This window comes from Amyelois transitella, chromosome 29 (assembly GCF_032362555.1).
Source record: "Amyelois transitella isolate CPQ chromosome 29, ilAmyTran1.1, whole genome shotgun sequence".
NCBI lineage: Eukaryota > Metazoa > Arthropoda > Insecta > Lepidoptera > Pyralidae > Amyelois > Amyelois transitella.
The window spans coordinates 4,164,591-4,185,897 of record NC_083532.1 but is presented as its reverse complement, the minus strand read 5'-3'; the positions used below and the strand labels follow the sequence as shown (position 1 = coordinate 4,185,897).

Here is a 21,307-nt window from a genome sequence, read left to right as displayed (position 1 = left end):
TATGGCTTTCGAGAGCTATCCCTTAGCTAAACTTATCAAAGAAGTCGCGGAGCGTCCTAAAATAGATATAATAAAATACTTTTAACTAACCTTGTTAACTTGGCAGAAATGTTCTTATATTTACGTTTTCCCTTTTGAAAATCTTCACATAACACTGATGAGAACAAATTCAGGACTGATTAAAGATGTTGCAAAGGTCAACTGGCTCAATCGCTCTATAAAGTAGGAAACCAACAAGTTATTGTTGTTACTTCGTTCTCAAGTCGATCGGGAAATGTTTTTTTAGAGCCTTACTCTTTGTTTTGATTTTGCATTGAACACAACAGTTTTAGCGTCATATAGATTCCACCTTCATAATAAAGATTCTGCTTATGTTTTTCAATTTCAATTACGTTCTACAATGAATAGCCACATGTTAAAGTTAGAAAAATAAGCCTTGAAGTGTTTATTTTCGTAACAGCAGCTGTTAAGTTTTGTCCCTTAATCGCCACTTACAACATCACGAGGACAATGCATTAATCCTATTCTAGGGCGAAAACTACACGAAAACCACAAGAAGGCAAAAGAAACTACAAAAAAGTTGTCTGAAATTAAAATGATTGTATGCTATGTTAAACAAATAATTCTTATGTATACTGAACTTTTGTTTTTGTATATTACCTGAAGTCTACATACATACATACATATGGTCACGTCTATATCCCTTGCGGGACAGAGCCAACAGTCTTGAAAAGAATGAATGGCCACGTTCAGCTTTTTGGCTTAATGATAGAATTGAGATTCAAATAGTGACAGGCTTAAAAGCCCATCGCTTAAAAAAGAATCCCAAGTTTGTAAGCATATCCCTTAATCGCCCTTTACGACATCCATGGGAAAGAGATGAAGTGGTCCCATTCTTTTTTGTATTGGTGCCGGGAACCACACGGCACTGAAGTCTATTTTACATTAATACAAATAGAGTGCTGCGCCACAGATGCCGAAAACAAATATGGCTGATATACGGAAGTTGCTTCGTGTAAAAACCTAATTTACCCATTCCAGGATCACAATTAACAACACATGATGAAGATGTCTTCTCCTCTCTCTAGAGAGACCCACGGTACATTACAGGAACTAACATAACTCTTCCGTCTGCCCGATATATCCATTAGCTATAGTTCCTTTTACATCCTCACCACTCTGGATATGGTCTTATATGAGATCATGGTTACATATTCAGTTCTTGCAATGTGTAGGTTTCCTCGTGACGTTTTACCTCGCCGTAAGATCATCGGTTAGTATTTAAACTAATGTACATTACTTCGAAAATAGTCATTGTTACTTGGCCAAGGTGAGATTCGCACTGATGCCTTTATGTTCACACTACCTCGTTCGCATGGATGTCGTAAAAGGCGACTAAGGAATAGACTTATAAACTAGGGATGCTTCTTTTAGGCGATGTGCTAGCAACTGTCACTAATCGATTTTTCAATTCTATCATTAAGCCTAACTGCTGAACGAGGCCTGTGATTCTTCCAACACTGCTGGCTCTGTCTACCCCGCAAGGTATATAGACGTGATTTTATGAATGAATGAATATGGCGCTAAATTCGCGCGGTGGAAACTGCAGGTAAAAGCTAGTTTATATCAATAAAACAATGCGTGCCGCCTTTTCTTCAACGCCTTACGCATAAAAGGCAGCCTTATAATCACAGACTTAAGTAATCTTTTGCAATGCAATTTTTTTTTGCTAAGCTGCATTCATACTTGTGCACCTTATAAAGTGTACGTACACAGACTAATCATAACGGAACAAACTACAACTTTACACTCACTTTCTCCCGCTTTCCACGACTCATTTGCATGTCTTAGGGCTCGTTCAACGTGCCGCCGACTTCCGACTTAGGTCTGACCGACTCTAATGGTGAGATTTGTTAGTCGCACCCGTTAAAACGATATCAAAATCGCAGCTATAGAGAAGTAAGTTTTCAAATCTTCCGTTGAGCAAAATTTGTTTGTACAATTTGAACTTGAAGCTCTGTCTACCTCGTAAAAGATGAAAACGTGATATATAAACACAAATAATTGCGATTCCCGTAGCTGTAGGGAAGTAAGTTGTCAAATCTCCCGTTAAGCAAAATTTGTTTGCACCATTTGAGCTTGAAGCTTTGTCTACTTCGTAAAAGATGAAAACGTGATATATAAACACAAATAATTGCGATTCTCGTCACAGAACATAGATTCTTTGTTCCCGCGATACTTACACGCGTTAAGACTACTTAGAATAAACTCATGTCAAATTTGTTATCTCTAGAACCAGTGATTTGGCCGGTGCTTTAATTTTAATATGTCTATCAGTCAGTCAATTAATCAGTTGCCTCTTTTACTTATAAGTACATACATACATATAGTCACGTCTATATCCCTTACGGGGTAGACAGAGCCAATAGTCCCGAAAAGACTGAATGGCCACGTTCAGCTACTCGGCTTAATGATGGTATTGAGATCCAACTAGTAACAGGTTGCTAGCACATCGCCTAAAAAAAAGATCGCAATTTTAGAAGCCTATCCCTCAGTCACCTTTTACGACATCCATGGGAAAGAGATGGATTGGTCCTATTCTTTTTTGTATTGGTGCCGGGAACCACACGGCTTCAAGGGTGATAAAGACGGAGAATAAAGACGTGATTGCATGTATTTATGTATAATTTTCACGCAAGCGAAGTCGAAAGTTATTAGGTATATAGTATAATAATGAGCCCGCCGCAAATATAGTATCGCTTCTATTTTTGCGTACAATGTTGACAATCGCCACGTGTCGGCAAGTTCAAATCCGCGACGATAACAGCTTATCTGTTAATAAACTCGGTTTATTACGGTTACCATTGTACTACTTATAAGTGCCGTGTGGTTCCCGGCACCAATACAAAAAAGAATATGACCAATCCATCTCTTTCCCATGGATGTCGAAAAAGGCGACTAAGGGATAGGCTTGCAAACTTGGGATTCTTTTTTGGACGATGGGTTAGCAACCTGTCACTATTTGAATATCAATTCTATTATTAAGCCAAATAGCTGAACGTGGTCGATCAGTCTTTTCAAGACTATTGTCTCTGTCCACCCCGCAAGGGATATAGACGTGACCATATGTATGTATGTTTATCCCTTGCGGGGTAGACAGAGCCAAGAGTCTTTGAAAGACTGATGACAGGTTGCTAGCCCATCGCCTAAAAAATAATCTCAAGCTTCGTGTAAAAACCTGTACTATTTGGGTATTTTAAAACTTTTTTACATGGCAACACTGAGATGTGGATAACACGTTGATCGTAACAAGTGGGCGAATGTGAGCAAAGTCTATTTTCTCTGTGGGTCATTGGGGCGGCAATGAAAATTACGTGACCACTGCATTCATAATAATATAATACGGTTGATTCATCATCGTACGTTGTAGTATATCGTATAGTGTAATTGCTTAGCGTAGTGGTGCAAGTACCTGTCTTTGGGCCACAGGTCGCGCGTTAGATTCCCGGTTGGGTCGTGATGGTGGTGAAGGCGCTTTTTGTGATAAGTCTGACCCTTTGATCCTACAAATATAAGAATTTACAAACTTTTTAATTTATTAATATCAAATCTTAATACATACATACATATGGTCACGTCTATATCCCTTGCGGGGTAGACAGAGCCAATCAAATCTTAATGCTCAGCTGTTTTTGATATGAGTTGTATATGTTTTTCAATCTGTGTCTTCTTTTTATTATATTTTTAACCGACTTAAAAAAAGACGGAGGTTCTCAATTCGATTATGTAGAAGGTAAAGAATGCAAGTGAGGTGTGGAGTGACAAGAACGGATAAAATTTGTTATAAATAAAAAGACGTCCTGGTAAAGGGTCAGGTCAAGAGTACCCGAAACCGCCGCAGCTTGCATGAAGAGAATTATGAATGTGGATGAAGCGAAGGCAGTATGCAGAGATCGTGGCAAGTGGAAAGAGGTAGTCTCTGCCTACCCCTCCGGGAAAGAGGCGTGGTTTTATGTATGTAGGTACTAGAGGCCGCCCGCGACTTCGTCCGCATGGAAACCCTATCAATCCCGCGGGAACTCTGGGATAAAAAGTAGCCTATGTGTTATTCTGGGTCTTCAGCTACCTACATACCAAATTTCATGGTAATCGGTTCAGTAGTTTTTGCGTGAAAGAGTAACAAACATCCATACATCCATACAAACTTTCGCCTTTATAATAGTAGTAGGAGTAGTAGGATTATAATAGTAGTAGGATATAATAGTAGTAGGATGTATAAAAAGTGGCGCCAATGAATTAAAAGCTGAATGGTAATAAACGGACACATCATGAGAAGAGAGGTATATCACGTTACAAAGAGGGCCTTTAATATGGAATTGAACAAAATTCACAACTTTCCGAGAAATGCGCATAGGTACATACACACAGAGAGAGAGAGAATAGCGGTACTTAATATTGTGTAATGATAAATATATTTATTTATTTCTCTTAAATGCCGTGTGGTCCTCGGCACCAATACGAAAAAGAATAGGACCACTCCATCTCTTTCCCATGGATGTCGTAAAAGGCGACTAAGGGATATGCTTACAAACTTGGGATTCTTTTTTAGGCGATGGGCTAGCAACCTGTCACTATTTGAATCTCAATTCTATCATTAAGCAAAAAAGCTGAACGTGGCCATTCAGTTTTTTTAAGACTTGGCTCTGTCTACCCCGCAAGGGATATAGACGTGACCATATGTATGTATTTCTCTTAAATCGGCCCTTTTAATATGCGAACCGTGTCACAAGGTAAACGGGTCGCCATCCTATCGTTATCGATTCAGCCGCGGCGGATTCGAACCGGCTACCCCGAGGTCAGGGGCTGTATGACCATGACCAATGTCATTGTCCTATGATACATACATACATACATATAATCACGTCTATATCCCTTGCGGGGCAGACAGAGCCAACAGTCTTGAAGATTGATAGGCCACGTTCAGCTATTTCGCTTTAAGATAGAATTGTGATTCAAATAGTGACAGGTTGCTACCCTAAAGAAGAATCCCAAGTTTATAAGCCTACCCCTTAGTCGCCTTTTACGACATCCATGGGAGAGAGATGGAGTGGTCCTATTCTTTTTTCTATTGGTGCCGGGAACCACACGGCTATGATACAGCTATTAATAAGCCTATAAAGGCCCGTGCGCACCCAACTCGGATTAGGACCGGCGCAGTATAAAAGCAATCCCCTACTTAGTTGTGGTACAAGAAAATATTACGGCGCGCCGGTTGTAGATAAAGCAATGCGAGCGCAAGCCCGCGCGAGGAGAAAGTGAAGTAAAAATAATTTATTCATAAAAAACAAGTCATTACAAATAAAATAATACTTCAAATAGCTGAACGTGGCCATTCAGTCTTTTCAAGACTGTTGGCTCTGTCTACCCTGCAAGCGATATAGTCGTGACCATATGTATGTATGTAAAATAATACTTTTTGTTTTGGTTGACTGGAAGAAATCCCGATAGGGATAAGTCCGCCATTGTACATATTCGTCTATATACAATGACTGTTCTATTTTTGTTACATTTCTTTTTGTGTGCAATAAAGAGTTCACAAACAAACAAATACGAAAAAAATTAAAAATATATACCTACAAGTAGGATGGTGTTCCCGAAAGGGTTTCTCAGCGTAATGCTGGCTGTATACAATGTGATACACAGCCAACGCTGATCTTCCAGAGTGCCGGAAAGCGAAGGCCTTTTTTTTTAAAAATAAAATATTGGATTTTGTTGTACTGTGACACACTCTTCCACGCGTACGAAGTCGCGGGCGGCTGGTTCGGCATGGGGGTGTTAAAATGACGCATACGAGTAGTACTCTCTTTTTTAAAAAAATAAAATATTGATTTTGATTTTGTTGTACTGTGACACACTCTTCCGCGCGTAAGAAGTCGCGGGCGGCAGGTTCGGCATGGGGGTGTTAAAATGACGCATAGTGCTCTCATCCGAAAAGTTTTATTGTTCCACTAAAATGAAGTATTGCGTTTTGTAGTAACAATTTGGCACCGTTCATTTTAAATCTTATTTGGCTAGCGTTGATATTAAGCCAAGTTGATATCTAGGTAAAATTGGGACAAATAAATTAGGGTAATAAATATTATACAACATTAAATTATCTTATTATAATTTAATTATGTCAATTCTATAATTAAGCCAAACAGAACGTGGCCTATCAGTATTTTCAAGACTGATGGCTCTTACTACCCCGCAAGAGATAAACACTCCATCTCTTTCCCATGGATGTCGTAAAAGGCGACTAAGGGATAGGTTTAAAAACCTGGGATTCTTTTATTAGGTGATGAGCTGGCAGCCTGTCACTATTTGAATCTCAATTCTATCATTAAGCCAAATAGCCGAACGTGGCCGATCAGTCTTTTCAACATTGTTGGCTCTGTCTATCCCACAAGGGATATAAACGTGACCATATGTATGTATGTATTTTATACTCGTAGAACTAAAGACCCTACCTTGGCCAACCTTGGCCAGAAGAAGTGGATTGGAAAATCTTGGAAAGGACCTAAGTTTGGATGGTTGTAAAGTTGTTGTTGTTTAAGAAAATGCTGCAGTGCAGTTTGTTCCAGCTTCTTCTGCACTGACGCTTTGGAAGCGGCAGTAAACATAGTTTTAAGTAATTTATTTGACGTCAATCAATGTTGTGAAACCAAAAGATATGACAATTGTTAAGTGAGATGACAATTGAGGAGTCCCGTAATACATACATCATAAAATCATGCCTCTTTCCCGGAGGGGTAGGCAGAGACTACCTCTTTCCACTTGCCACGATCTCTGCATACTTCCTTTGCTTCATCCACATTCATAACTCTCTTCATGCAAGTCCCGTAATAATGAATAAAATATTTGAATTTGAACCCCAGGCCCGGATACTTGGTGAGGAGGGTGCAACTGGGAACATGCAATGATGAGATAAACCAAAACTTGGTTACTTAAGGTGTACGAAAATCGTGGCAGTCATACGTCCCCATTCCTCGATACATACATATCATCACGTCCCTTGCGGGGTAGACATAGACGACAGTCTTGAAAAGACTGATAGACCTCGTTCAGCTTGTTGGCTTGATGATAGAATTGAGATACAAATGGTAACAGGTTGCTAGCCCATCGCCTAAAAGAAGAATCCTAAGTTTATAAGCCTATCTCTTAGTCGCTTTTTACGACTTTTCGTTTTTTATATTGGTGCCGGGAACCACACGGCACCTCGATAGACCCTTGTAAACCTACCTTCGTCAAATAACCTGCCGGGAATGGCAGCTTCCTTCAAATTTCCTCCAATATACCAACTTTCAGGAAACCTTTTTTGTCGTAAACCACATTTAAATAAAAAAAAAAACTATCAACAGATAACAAAAGGGCGCTAAGAGTTTGTCTAACGAACCGTTCACATTTGAAATTGGAACCGGTATAAAAACGCATCCTTCCTCCTTCCGCATTGGTCGGATTGTTTTTCCCGCGCTTCTTATTATAAAACAGCGGGTAGGTGGTTATATTCGTCAGTCGTGGGGTGACCGTTGACCTGTGTGGTACAGTTTCAGTGTTCTGGATTTACTTATTCAACGGTGAGTTTTATGTGATAAATGTGTTAGTGTGAATGTTTTGATGGAATGTGATAATGTATGTGAATTAGAAAACAAACAAATAACGTCATTAAAATAATCGAAGGACCAATTCGGCCTCTGTGGCGCAGCGGTAGTGCGCTTGTCTGTGTCCCGAGTTCGAATCCCGGCCAGGGCATGATGGGAAGCGAACATTCTCTGATTGGCCTGGGTCTTGGTGTTTATCTATATAAGTATTAATTATAAAATATATACTATCGTTGAGTTAGTATCGAACTTACTTCGAGGCTAACTCAATCTATGTAAATAGGCTTATAGAAAGATTTATTTTCAAAATTGGATACAAGGTATCACTTATTGACGTCACATCACTTAATTCTAATTATAACTACTACCGCTTCCAAAGCGCATGTGTAGAAGAAGCGGCGGAACAAACTACACTGCAGCATTTTCATCGGACGTCAATATACAAATATAGATCTCTTAAATCTAAATCATAAACTTGGCATTCCTCTTTTAGGCGATGGGCTAGCAACCTGTCACTATTTTAATTCTATCATTAAGTCATACAACTGACAGTGGCATATCAATTTGTATAATCCAAGATCCCCGGGCCCCCCTCCAGAGAGGTGAGGACAAAACCGGGACTATTGCCATAAGGAAAATGCTGGACACGATGAAGGAAAACCTCGATGGAAAACTTACCTAAAGGTTGCGCATGCGCATAGACCTCGGGAGCAGTACCTTAATAGAGCTAAGAAGGAAGGAATTAATTAATAAAATTAAAATAGAAATGTCTGTGTGATCAAAATTCCGGAAACGTATTTTTTTTTTGTTGTTAGCTACTGCCCGCTGTTTCGTTCACCGCAAAAGGAAATCTGTGCGTCTAAATAGTTGAATAGTTTTCGCGTGACGCGAGTTCAAACATTCAAGCAATCTGTCACTATTTGAATCTCAATTTCACCATAAAGCCAAACAGCTAAATCAGTCTTCAAAATTGACGGCATTGTCTACCCCGCAGGGGATTATATGTATCCATGTATGTATGGATAATTATTGAACTGACAAAGACTGAATTAAAACTATCACAATTTGATTGATTTAGGTCGATCGATGAAATGGCGTGAAAACGCCACAAAAGGCGCGCCGCGCGGGCGCCGACGCCTGCGCGGACGCCGGCTGATACCAAAAAAAAATATATAACATAGATCTTAATCACGCCACCATCGACCCAAATGTTTATCAGTTTTATAGTAAACTGGTTATATGCTCCTAATTCCTATAAATATGTATGTATGTGTGTTTGTTTTGTAAAGATCACATGGTCTGCCTCGTGTCTCATGAGAGTTTTGTAGATATTAAATAATAAATAAAAACTATATATAAACAGCTATATATAAAAAAATGGGCCATTTGGTATCTGGCATTTAAGAATAGATCAACTCCATATCTTTCCCATGGATGTCGTAGAAGGCACTAAGGAAAATGCTACTTTTTGGGATTGTGCTTGTAGGCGGAGGGCTAGCATCCTGTCACTATTTGAATTTCAATTCCATCATCAAGCCATACAACTGACCGTGGCCTTTATTTTTTCTCGAGACTGTTGGCTCTGTCTACCCCGCAAGGGATATGTACGTATATACGTTAATATTATGTATGTTATTTATTTCAAATTTAACACTTTATTTTTTATGTTTCTAACCATAATCAATAAAATACTAGCAAAATGTTAGACTCAGGCGCACCTTCACCCTTTTACTAGCGTCGTTGGTTTTTTTTTTGGTGACGTCGAAAAAATTAACATAATTTGATGTTTTCGTGTATTTGCGTTGCGGATGGTCCAATATTACGTACAAGGGCTTAATGTTGTGTTAACTATCCGGTTATCCATCCGGATTATTAATCTATTTGTAGTTAATATGAAGCAATAAATTAAATAATTAACATAACTTATTTAATTAAAAAAATATAGTATGTTACTGTAGCTACACTTCACACGCCGTGTATGTTTGTTTCTACCAGTAAAAGACTTACATACATACATAAAATCACGCTTTTTCCCGGAGCGGGGTTGGCAGAGACTACATCTTCCCACTTGTCACGATCTCTGCATACTTCCTTCGCTTCATCCACATTCATAACTCTTCATGCAAGCTCGGCAGTTTCGGGTACTCTTGACCATGTCCTTAATGTGACAAGATACGTTCGTCTAGGTCTTCCCACTCCGACCTTTCCCTCCACACTCTCCTTGTATATCTGCTTAGTGAACCTGCTTTCATTCATCCTCTCCACATGACCGAACCATCTCATCATACCCTTTTCTATTCCTGTAACTACACGTTCAAATTGAAGTCGATCGCACGATACCACGACATTTTCCTCAATTCGTCACCTTATATGACACGCTTCTTTGACAGTGTCACGGGCGTTGTACTTCAATGTCAGAGTCAGTACTGACTAAATTGAAAAAAAAAAAACAAGATTACTCGTAGAAAGGTAGACTGGTAGAGAATGCCAAACGGCATTAAGTCCGCCTTTTTTACATTTATTAATTGTGTTAGTGTTTTGAATAAATAAATTACTTTTGGTCATCTTAACAGCTATATATTTTTTACGTACATACATATAATCACGTCTATATCCCTTGTAGGGCAGACAGAGCCAACAATCTTGAAAAGACTCTTGAAAAGAATCTTGAAAAGGCTACGTTCAGTTGTTTGACTTAATGATAGAATTGAGATTCAAATATTGACAGGTGACAGGAGGAATCCCAAGTTAATAAGCCTGTCCTTTAGTCGCCCTTTACGACATCCATGGGAACGAGATGGAGTGGTCCTATTCTTTTTTTTTATTGGTGCCGGGATCAACACGGCATTATTTTTTAGTGTGAATATTATGTATCGTGGTAATATGACCGTAACAAAATTTTAAAAAATCATCATTGAATTCTGTTGAATAATGAAGTCTCATTATAAGTACTAATGTACTCAGTTACAAGCAGACCGTAAAACGATAACTCGACCACCATAATAATCGCGTAGTCAGTAATTTTCTCTTTAAATAACCCTCAGCAAAGAGTACTAGTTGTAAAGTAGAGAACGGGCGCAGTGTGAAAAATTTACCCATTAAAGACCGTTATATAGGTATACCTAGATACATACATATCATCACGTCTATATCCCTTGCGGCGGCGACAGAGCCAAAAATCTTCAAACTGATAGGCCACGTTCAGCTGTTTGGCTTTAAGATAGGAATTGAGATTCAAATAGTGACAGGTTGCTAGCCCATTGCCCAAAAGAAGAATCCCAAGTTTATAAGCCTAATAATAACTTCACGTGATAACAATTAAATGACAGAAGCGAGAAATCAATCTTCACTCTTATAGCAACACTAATATGTAACGTCGAATTTTAATATATACAAAGTCAAATTTACACGCTTTTTACGGCGGTTTCATTCATAACTTTTTGACAGTAACAGCTTTAAATTAATACATGTTTGAACTATAGGATGTTTTTGTGACTGTGCCCGCGACTTAGTTCGCGTAGAATAAGTATTTTGGGCATCATTGAAGCCCTCAAGGATGAATAATTTTCCCCGTTTTTTTTTTCACATTTTTCATTATTTCTTTGCTCCTTATGGTTGCAGCTTGATGTAATATAGCCTAAAGCCTTCCTCAAGAAATGGTCTATTCAACGCAAAAACAATTTTTCAATTCGCACCAATAGTTCCTGAGATTAGCGCGTTCAAACAAACAAACAAACAAACTCTTTAGCTTTATAATATTATATATTAATATTTTATTTGTCAGATAAGCATCAGTGCATCTTCTGTCGCACTTACTTTGGGTCTAACTCATTCTGCGTGTTTGTCTTTGCATCAAATTCAGTAACCTACAGTAATGTCAATGTCAATATTGAAACCAATTAGAAAATATTTATTTACAAATTTTACATACAATATATCAGCATGTAACTTCTAAACGTGCCTTGAAAATGCGTCATGAGCTCTGTCCTTGAAAGCGTCCGGAAAATTTTTTTTTCAACAATGCCGCCTCTGCGCGTGGCTAATCTGTGGCAATCGGCGCGTCGTGTGCGCAAGCGGCGTCGTCGGTGTTTGAGCAAATTAGAAAAAAATTGGTGTGGCGCTGTTTATTTTTTTATTTTTTTTTACAAATAACCATGTGAGTATATAATACTTTGCAATCCTAAGTTACCAACGCTAAGCATTAAGGACTTTCTTTACAGACCTAACCTAACTAAATTTAAAAACTTGAATGTTCATAGTTTGTGTCCGTCTTTCACGTAAAAACCACCAAACCTATATCTATTTCCATACAATTTTGCATACTTAAGTAGAGAGAATGGAGTATGCATGACACCGGGTGCTTTTCACGCAGGCGCAGTCGCGGGCGAAAGCTAGTAAACTTGTAAATTTAAAGTTGACAGGAAAAGATTCCACGATATGAATCTGCCTCAGTACTGTTTATTATTTTCATGTTGCTATTTTATATGAATAACTAGATGCCCGGCTCCGCCCGCTCAGAAAGTACCTACCCTATGTTTTTTATACTCCACACTATGTGTATGGAAAATTTTATAGAGATCTGTTCAATGATTTTCATATGTAAGACGGCCAAATAAGCACACTTTCACATTTATAATAGTAGTATAATAAGTCCGCCTTTGTACCGTCTTTTATCTGTTTTATGTTGTTTTGTATGTTTTACTCTTATGGTGCAATAAAGAGTTTTATATATCTATCTATAATCTGGAATACGCCCGTGGCTCCGCTTACGTGAAACATAGTCCCGATAATTTCCATTCCCGTGGAAATTTTGGGAAAATAACTCCTATTGCACCACTACCACCACACAACACAAAAATAGATGATTCATGCACAATTGCGCCGCTCGCTTAAAATGAGACCTTGAGCGCACCCGACGCCACTTCTATACGAATTGTACTCTATGCCGAGGACGTCTCGACTCGAGTCGGCGTCGCGTCGTTATTACGAGTCTAACTAACGGCGTGCGTTATCGTGCGATAAGCTTATCGTAGCGGGCGTTCGGTTCCCCGTGCGCTGATCGCGTGTTCCACATTCGAAGTTTGAAATTTGAAAATTTTGTAAGCGAGTGCGCAATTTGTCAGATTCTGTTTTTATTTTATTTTAAAAAAAAAAAACGGTCTTCTGTATTTGAAATTTTGTGTGCAGTGTTTCGGGTGGTTGGAAGGTACGTAGATATTGTGAGTGTTTTTATTTTATTGTTTTGAGGTTATCAAGAAGTTGTTTTTTTTAATCTACTTTATCTAGTTAATATAATTCCCCTATATCCGATTTCAAACATTACTTCATACTTATATTATAAAAAAAGTAGTTACGTGTTTTTGTTTGTACGAATAAATTCGAAACTTACTAGACCGATTTTGATTAGATTTTACAAGGAAATAGATCGACCTTCAGGAGAAACTCTCTCTACTAAGTCATTGGAAGTCATTAAGCTGACAATCTTACTCCATCGATTCCGGTCAGATATACCTAGTTCTCACCACCTCAGAGCCTAGATAGGAATGTAGCCCTCTTTACATGGTCAAAACATCGAATAGAATAGAATAGATTTATTTTCAAAATTGGATACAACATATCACTTATTGACGTCACATCACTTAAATATAATTATAACTATTACCGCTTCCAAAGCGCATGTGTAGAAGAAGCGGCGGATCAAACTGCACTGCAGCATTTTCATCGGACGTCAATATACACATATAGATCTCTTAAATCTAAATCATGGACGAATGCACATTGTCTACATTAAAAACATGAATCGTGTTGATGACCGGCTTTGTGATCTTGCATGTAATCGCCGAGCTTGCATGAAGAGAGTTATGAATGTGGATGAAGCGATAGAAGTATGCAGAGATCGTGACAAGCGGAAAGATGTGGTCTCTGCCTGCAAGCCCTTCCGAGAAAAAGGCGGGATTTTATGTGTGCAGAAACAATGGTTTCTTTTTTTTTCTTGAATTCATAAACTCACAGGATGGTCAATGTTTTTTTTTTTTAGTTTTACAATCTCACTTTGTACCTGACTGTCTGATTTTATTCAAACTTCCGAATTCTTTACCGCTTAAAAAAAATTTGGTTCTCATTTTTAACTTTTTTTTTTACGCCAATAATACAAACATCTCTTAAAGTATTTGGCAAAGAGTTCTTATATATAACAAAATAAAATCTTGACAGTCTTCATTTCAAATAAAAAGGACAAATAACAAGTGTATTATGGGCAAGAAACAAAGAAGTTACTTACAGAAACAAACAAATTGAAGAACATACACCTTTCTTACAAAATAATAATAATTAACAAAAATTGTATGTAGGTATGTTTGCCCGCGATTATCGGCGTAACGCTGAACCGATTCTGATGAGGTTTTCAGGAGAGTGTTTGTTACCATTAGTAGAAGGTTTTAAACATTTAACCTACTTCAAAAAAGGAGGGTATCTATTGGACGCGGTTCTCTTTTAATAAAAGTTATTTCTCTATCCAATACATGTGTGTATATATATATGTATGTAAGGGATAGGCTTATGAACTTGGGACTCTTAGGCGACAGTCCAGCAACCTGTCACTATTTGAATCTCAATTCTATCATTAAGCCAAACAGCCGTACGTGGCCTATCAGTCTTTTCAAGACTGTTGGCTCTGTCTACCCCGTAAGGGATAAAGACGTGATAATATGTAGGCAGTAAATATCGAGTGTCTGCACTTACATTGAAGGCCGCCCCTCTGTCTGTCCGTAAGTGTGTTATTAATCATTACTCAACAAAGTACATTGGCCGTTGTATGCAGTCTGTGCATTTTGCATCGAATCGGTTATGCGTTGCGTAATATTATTGCGAAAACGTAACTCGTACGCATGAGTACATGTAAGTACATATGAGGTTCTTGCTTTTAAACAAGCAATAATATTTTTAATCTATCCTAATATTATAAAGCTGAAGAGTTTGTTTGTTTGTTTGTTTGAACGCGCTAATCTCGGGAACTACTGGTTCGAATTGAAAATAATATTTTTGTGTTGAATAGAACATTTATCGAGGAAGGCTTTAGGCTATATAACATCACGCTGCAACATTAGGGGCGAAGAAATAATGGAAAACGTGAAAAAAAAAACGGGTAAATTATTCATTCTTGAGGGCTTCAATGATGCCCATTACTATTCCACGCGGATGAAGTCGCGGGCACAGCTAGTAAGTACTTCATAAAGCTCTCATTTCAACTGCGTTTACTCTACTTTCATTTTGTTTTCGTCATACCCAACTCTCACTGCCATAAATAAATGTAGGTACTCTTTTACGTGCGTATTGTAAAAGTCAACCAAGGGACAGGCTAATAAACTTGGGATTCTTCTTTTACGCGATGGGCTAGCAACCTCAATCCATCATGGGTTCATCAAAACTGTAGGTTCTGTCTACCCCGCTAGCGATATATACGTGATTGTATTGCACGGATTTCATTATAAAAAAAAATCATTTTTTAAGCTGACACCATAATTTTTGAAAGTTTACATTATTATTGTAGCCTCGACACTGTCTGCCCCGCGAAAGACGCGGACGTGACATTATTGACATGAACAATTTCATAGTAATTTGCGACAACCTTGGCTTCATTGTAGTCAATCATTCATACACACATTTTGCATGATAATGGTAGGTAGGTACTTGACATAGTCAAGAGAAATTGGTTCTTCAACATGTTATCTATACTAATATTATAAAGCTGAATATTTTGTTTGTTTGGAACGCGCTAATCTAAGGAACTACTGGTTCCATACATACATATAATCACGTCTATATCCCTTGCGGGGTAGACAGAGCCAACAGTCTTGTAAAGACTGATAGGCCACCTTCAGCTATTTACTACCTGGTTCCATTTGAAAAATTATATAACATCACGCTGCAACTATAAGGAGCAAAGAAATAATGGTAAATGTGAAAATAAAATGGGGAAAATTATTCATATTTGAGGGCTTCAATGATGCCCAAAATGACTATTCTATTAGATATAATATATTATTATATCAGACGAAGTCGCAAGCACAGCTAGTGACAATATATGACTACAAAGTAACGTAGAAGTACAACGAAACTTAAAGATACATAGATAAAACGCTTTATTGCACTACTTTGGTGATTTCCGCCACTTTAGAACAGTATCACTTCCATCTCTTTCCCATGAATGTCGTAAAAGGCGACTTAGGCTTATAAACTGGGATTTCTTTAAGGCGACGGGCAAGCAACCTGTCACTGTTTGAATCTGAATTCTATCATTAAGCCAAATAGCTCAACGTGGCCATTCAGTCTTTTCAAGACTGTTGGCTCTGTCTACCCCGCAAGGGATATAGACGTGATTATATGTATGTATGTAGGTATGTAATAAATAAACAAATAAGTAAACTTACTTTTGTTTTTATGATATTAGTTGGCATTGAACTCCATTCCAAGAATCCGTTCAGAGGATTAGCTATGTAGCTTATAATCAAATATAATGAATTCTCTTATTGTACTCCGCTGGAAACCTCTTCAAAAGTTTCCAAGAAATGTCTTGTTTTTTTTACCAAGAACATAATGAACGTGCTTTGATCAAATCGAGGAGTTGACATTTTGTAAAAAGGGGAACCGCCTCCAATCTCACTGGATGGTCTCTGTGGCGCAGCGGTAGCACGCTTTTCTGTGACACTGGTGGTCCCGGGTTCGAATCCCGGCCAGGGCATGATGAGAAAAGAACTTTTTCTGATTGACCTCGGTCTTGGATGTTTATCTATATGAGTATTTATTATAAAATATAGTACCTATCATTGTGTTATATGAGTATCTCGTAACACTTTTTTTTGAAGTCGGTTAAAGTTCCAAAAAGTTCTTCTTCTAAGTGTAACATACACTTTTCTGTAAACCGCATGGAAATCGGTTCAGCGAAACGCCGACAAATACATACGTACAAATCATACTGAGAATCACCTTTTTTTGCGGTTAAAACGTTCAACCCGACGAGATTGCATGATTGATGGATGTGCATGAAGCAAAAGAAGTATGCATGATCGTGGAACGTGGAAAGATGTTGTTTGTTTGTTTGTAATATCTTTATTGCATAAAAATTTACACAGTAACAAGAAAATAGTAAGTACTTACATAGTTATAAAAGAAACGAATCACTTGCAATGGCGGACTTATCCCATGAAGGGATCTCTTCCAGTCAACCGGAAAACAATAAAGGAACTAGATAATTCAGTAAAAAGCGGCAAGTCACTGTGTTTTTAGCAACAATATAATAATATACTAATAGAAATACAGATAAAAGACATTGTGTCTGTTTACCCCTCCAAAAAAAGAGGGTTCCTTCTTTATGCAATGGGCCGCCATTGTCACTGTGGCTGTTTCTCAACATCTCAACCCCATCATTAATCCATACACCTTTGAGACTTGTTGACCCTGTCTGCCCCGTTAGAAACAACGACGAGATGTATATATGTATGTATAGAATAGTTATTTCAAACCAGCGATTCGAACACCACTACCACCGTTTCGAAGACCACCCGCAGCTAGATTTCTGCATATATGACAGCATTCCAATGCGCCTGCGCAGATTATCAATCGTATCATATTTTAACGTTGCTTGCCAAACGTGAGCAAAAAGACGACAAGACTCAGGTTCAGGGTTCCGAGAAATAACATACATACATACATATAATAAAATTGTATTTGATCGATGTCTGTTCTTGAAATATATTGGCTAAAAATCGATATGAGGGTTCTAAATATGACCACTAGAAGCTAAAAATGCGATTTAAGAGTTTCTGTCTGTCTGTTTGTATGTTTGTACTCGCATCACGCGATAACTATTGCACCGATTCGAATGCGGTTTTCTCAGATGTTTGGCTTGGTTCAAACTGGGTTATGGAGAAATCTTTGTAATAATGGTAGGTATACAAAGACCTCAACCCCTTCTATTTAATACAAGCGGTTTTTACTTTGAGTACATTTAAACTCAATTCCGCGCAGACGAAGTCGCGAGCAAAAGCTTGTTCAGAATAAACTGAATACCTTATATAAAAATCGTGAAATGGCAATATTCGAACTCATTCGAGGAACTAATGGAAATAAACCAATTTGAAAATGTGAACACATTTCGCGTGCAGACTGTATAATAGGTGTGAGTGCGATGTCAATCTTCCCTCTCGCTCCCACTCGTGAATTTTCCACGTAACGACGCAAGCGCTTCGTAATTTCGTTTAACGAAAATGATTCATGGCAGATCCAAATATAAAACGCATGACGTAATGGCAAATTTAAATTTGCGCCTGTTAAAAGCTTTATTCCAATAGCGGTTAAGTCTATTTTGGTGTTGCATTATTATATTGTCGCTGTGGTTTTGTATTTTTTGCTGAATTCAGGCGTGCGTTGTGGCAGAAGGCCAGCAAAAGCTATGCTATATATCGACAACTCTTTCATAGCGTAGTTTTTACACTCTGCATTATGAGTTCTTATTTTCACAGTAAGATTGGATTAACATTGATACAATCACGTCCTAATTCATTACTGGGTCTAGTGCTAACAGTCTAGAAAATACTAAAAGACTTAATGTATGGCACACTGACGAAATTGAGATTTGAATATTGACAAGCCCATCGCCTAAAAGAAGAATCCCAAATTTACAATTCTTTTCCTTGATTTTTACAATCTACACGACAGGAAAATCAACTGAGCGTCATGATTTTTTTCTCATTACTGGGATTTGATTGAAAGATATATGTAATACATAACCTATTATGTGTGAGATACTCTTTAAGATATATAAATCTATACATCCCGGAATGTTATATACATTAAAAGTTGGCGTATGTGAAGCCCTTAACTCTTTTAGGTCCTACCCGCAACGCTATATCGCTGCATAGTATATCTTCCACTACACAACATACTTTACTCCACTGTAGCGATGATATTTCGTTACATTTCGTTGCATTATACATCTGACGCTACACAGTATCGCTCGCTATCAGATAAAATAGTCAAGTATAGTGTTGATTTTGAGCTTATGATAAACGCACGTGAGTTATTTTTATTTATATTATATTCATTCATTCATTCATATAATCACGTCTATATCCCTTGCGGGGTAGACAAGACTGCTGCTTGAAAGACTGATAGGCCACGTTCATATGTTAGGCTTGATGATTGAATTCAGATTTAAGTAGTGACAAGTTGCTAGTTCATCGCCTAAGAGAAGAATCCCAAGTTTATAAGCCTTTCCTTAGTCGCCTTTTACGTCATCCGTGGGGATGAGATGGAGTGGTCCTATTCTTTTTTATATTGGTGCCTTTTCATTTTTATAATAAAAAATATAAAAAAAATATATTATAATTATGGTGCTTTTTGTTTTCAATCCACTGCAAAAAATGGAGGTTCTTAATATTTGTACGTTCGTGAAGCGATTATTGATATTTCTTTTGCTTTGTTCAAAAGATTTACTTCCTGTAGCGGTGTACTAGAATTTGTATACAAAAAAAAATCTTTACTTAATCTAGTTCTTTTTTATAATATGTTGTACATAAATGAATAAATAATCTTTCCATTTGCCTTTTCATCATCATTGTGCAACGTGATGAATTTTTTATCATCATTAAATTGACCTTTACTTAAATGTACCTACCTACATACATTGGCTAAATCGGAGATGTTCTGGCAAATGGTATTATTAGGTCAATTGCAGCTGAAACCTTAGATCTTGCATGAAAAGAGTTATGAATGTGAATGATGCGAAAGAAGTATACAAATAGTTAATGGTATCGTGGGCCTGCTGGAAGAAATTGCTCTAGAAATAAGTAGTGCCCTTGTACTGAATTTCTCTTTGTTTTAAGTTCTATTCTTATTCTGTTTTCCTTGATGTACATAAATATATATATAAATAAAACAAATAATAGTTTTGGCACTAACTGTTGCCGGCGGCTACGTCCGATTGAAATCTCTATAAAATTTAACGAAATAAAAAATAAGGGGTGATTATTAAAGGGGGATTCTTATACAAGAAACGTAATTTTTAACCAATATTTGGTCGATTTTTATACGGTAACGGAACTCTTCATGCGCGATTCCGACTCGCACTTGGCCGTTTTTTTTTTTTAATAATACTAATAGACTTGGTTAAATAACTCTCGTCAAGGTTGCTTACCATCTACGATCATAAAAAGTACCTAAGGTTATTGACCATGTAAGAAGACCGCACGCTGTCATGTCGGGTAATTATTTTTACTATTTTTTGCCCGCGGATTCGTTTCAATGTGTAGCGGTTTTTAGCGAACTGTTAAATCTCTATCTTTAAAATTTTCAATCCATCCGTATTATAAATGTGTGACAGTGTGTTTGGTTTGTTCGTCTTTCATGTCAAAACCGATGAATCAAATTTTCATAATTAAAATCATAATCATTTATTCCTTGAATATGGTTTCAAAATAGGTGTTATTTTAGTACATTTATGTAAGTACAGTTTCTGTGAATACATATTCTAAGGCGTCGGAATTATATAATATACTTTTTCATTTTGCATACATATAGACATTTTGCATACACATAGTATAGAGTAAGGAGAACATAGGGTTCTTTTCACGCGGGCGAGGTCGGAAGCAAGATAGTTCCATCATAAATCAGTCCAGTGCAGCATTTTGAACTTGTGACTATTGGCTATGCGAGGCATAAATCACTCTTTTTAGCGTGGTCGTGTAGAATTCAAACTATAGTATACTACGAATAAATTAGACACCTTCCTATTGCCGTGTCGTGTGGTTCCCGGCACCAATACAAAAAACAATAGGACCACTCCATCTCTTTCCCATGGATGTAGTAAAAGGCGACTAAGGGATAGGCTTATAAACTTGGGATTCTTCTTTTAGGCGATGGGCTAGCAACCTGTCACTATTTGAATCTCAATTCTATCATTAAGCCAAATAGACTGAACGTGGCCATTCGGTCTATTCGAGACTGTTGGCTCTGTCTACCCCGCAAGGGATAAAGGCGTGACCATATGAATGTATGTATGTACCTTACTATTTATTGAAGGTCTCTCTCTCTCATCTCTACGTGTCTCCGGTCGCACCCTCCACAGAGTGTTTCGGGGCCCGGGGTCCACCTTTCCACTTTTCTTTCTCTACTTGGTCTTACCACACCACTATCTTGATCTAATTAAGGCCGTCCTGGCAAAGGGTCAGGTCAAGAGTACCGCCCAACTTGCATGAAGAGAGTTATGAATGTGGATGATATGATGATAGCGAAGGAAGTATGCAGAGATCGTGGCAAGTGGATAGATGTAGTATCTGCCTACACCTCCGGGAAAGAGGCGTGATTTTATGTATGTGTGTATTTGGTACATCGGCTCGCATATCATCTATTGCGTGTTTCTATTTATTTTAGGCGTCGCACACTGGTTCGAAAATCGTATATGGTGGACTTAGGGATCAAAGTGCAGCTATCACGCTGATTTTTTTTTTACATACTCCTTTTAACAATAGCTTTGACTTTTGTTAATAAGGTTTTTGCTAAAAAGTGCATTTTCATATTTAAAAAAAATACTGTTTATTTTTTTGTATGGAGAAAAAGTAATAATCATAAAAATCTTTGAAATGGTAATACTGTTAGGCAGGGCCTAGTAG

General features: G+C 37.7%; 1 protein-coding gene across 1 annotated transcript in view; it reads left to right on the top strand.

Annotated features, from left to right (window-relative positions):
- Positions 1 to 21,307, top strand: part of LOC106133183 (zinc transporter foi) — a 50,514-nt gene that overhangs the window by 248 nt on the left and 28,959 nt on the right. The gene's annotated exons all lie outside the window — the stretch shown is intronic.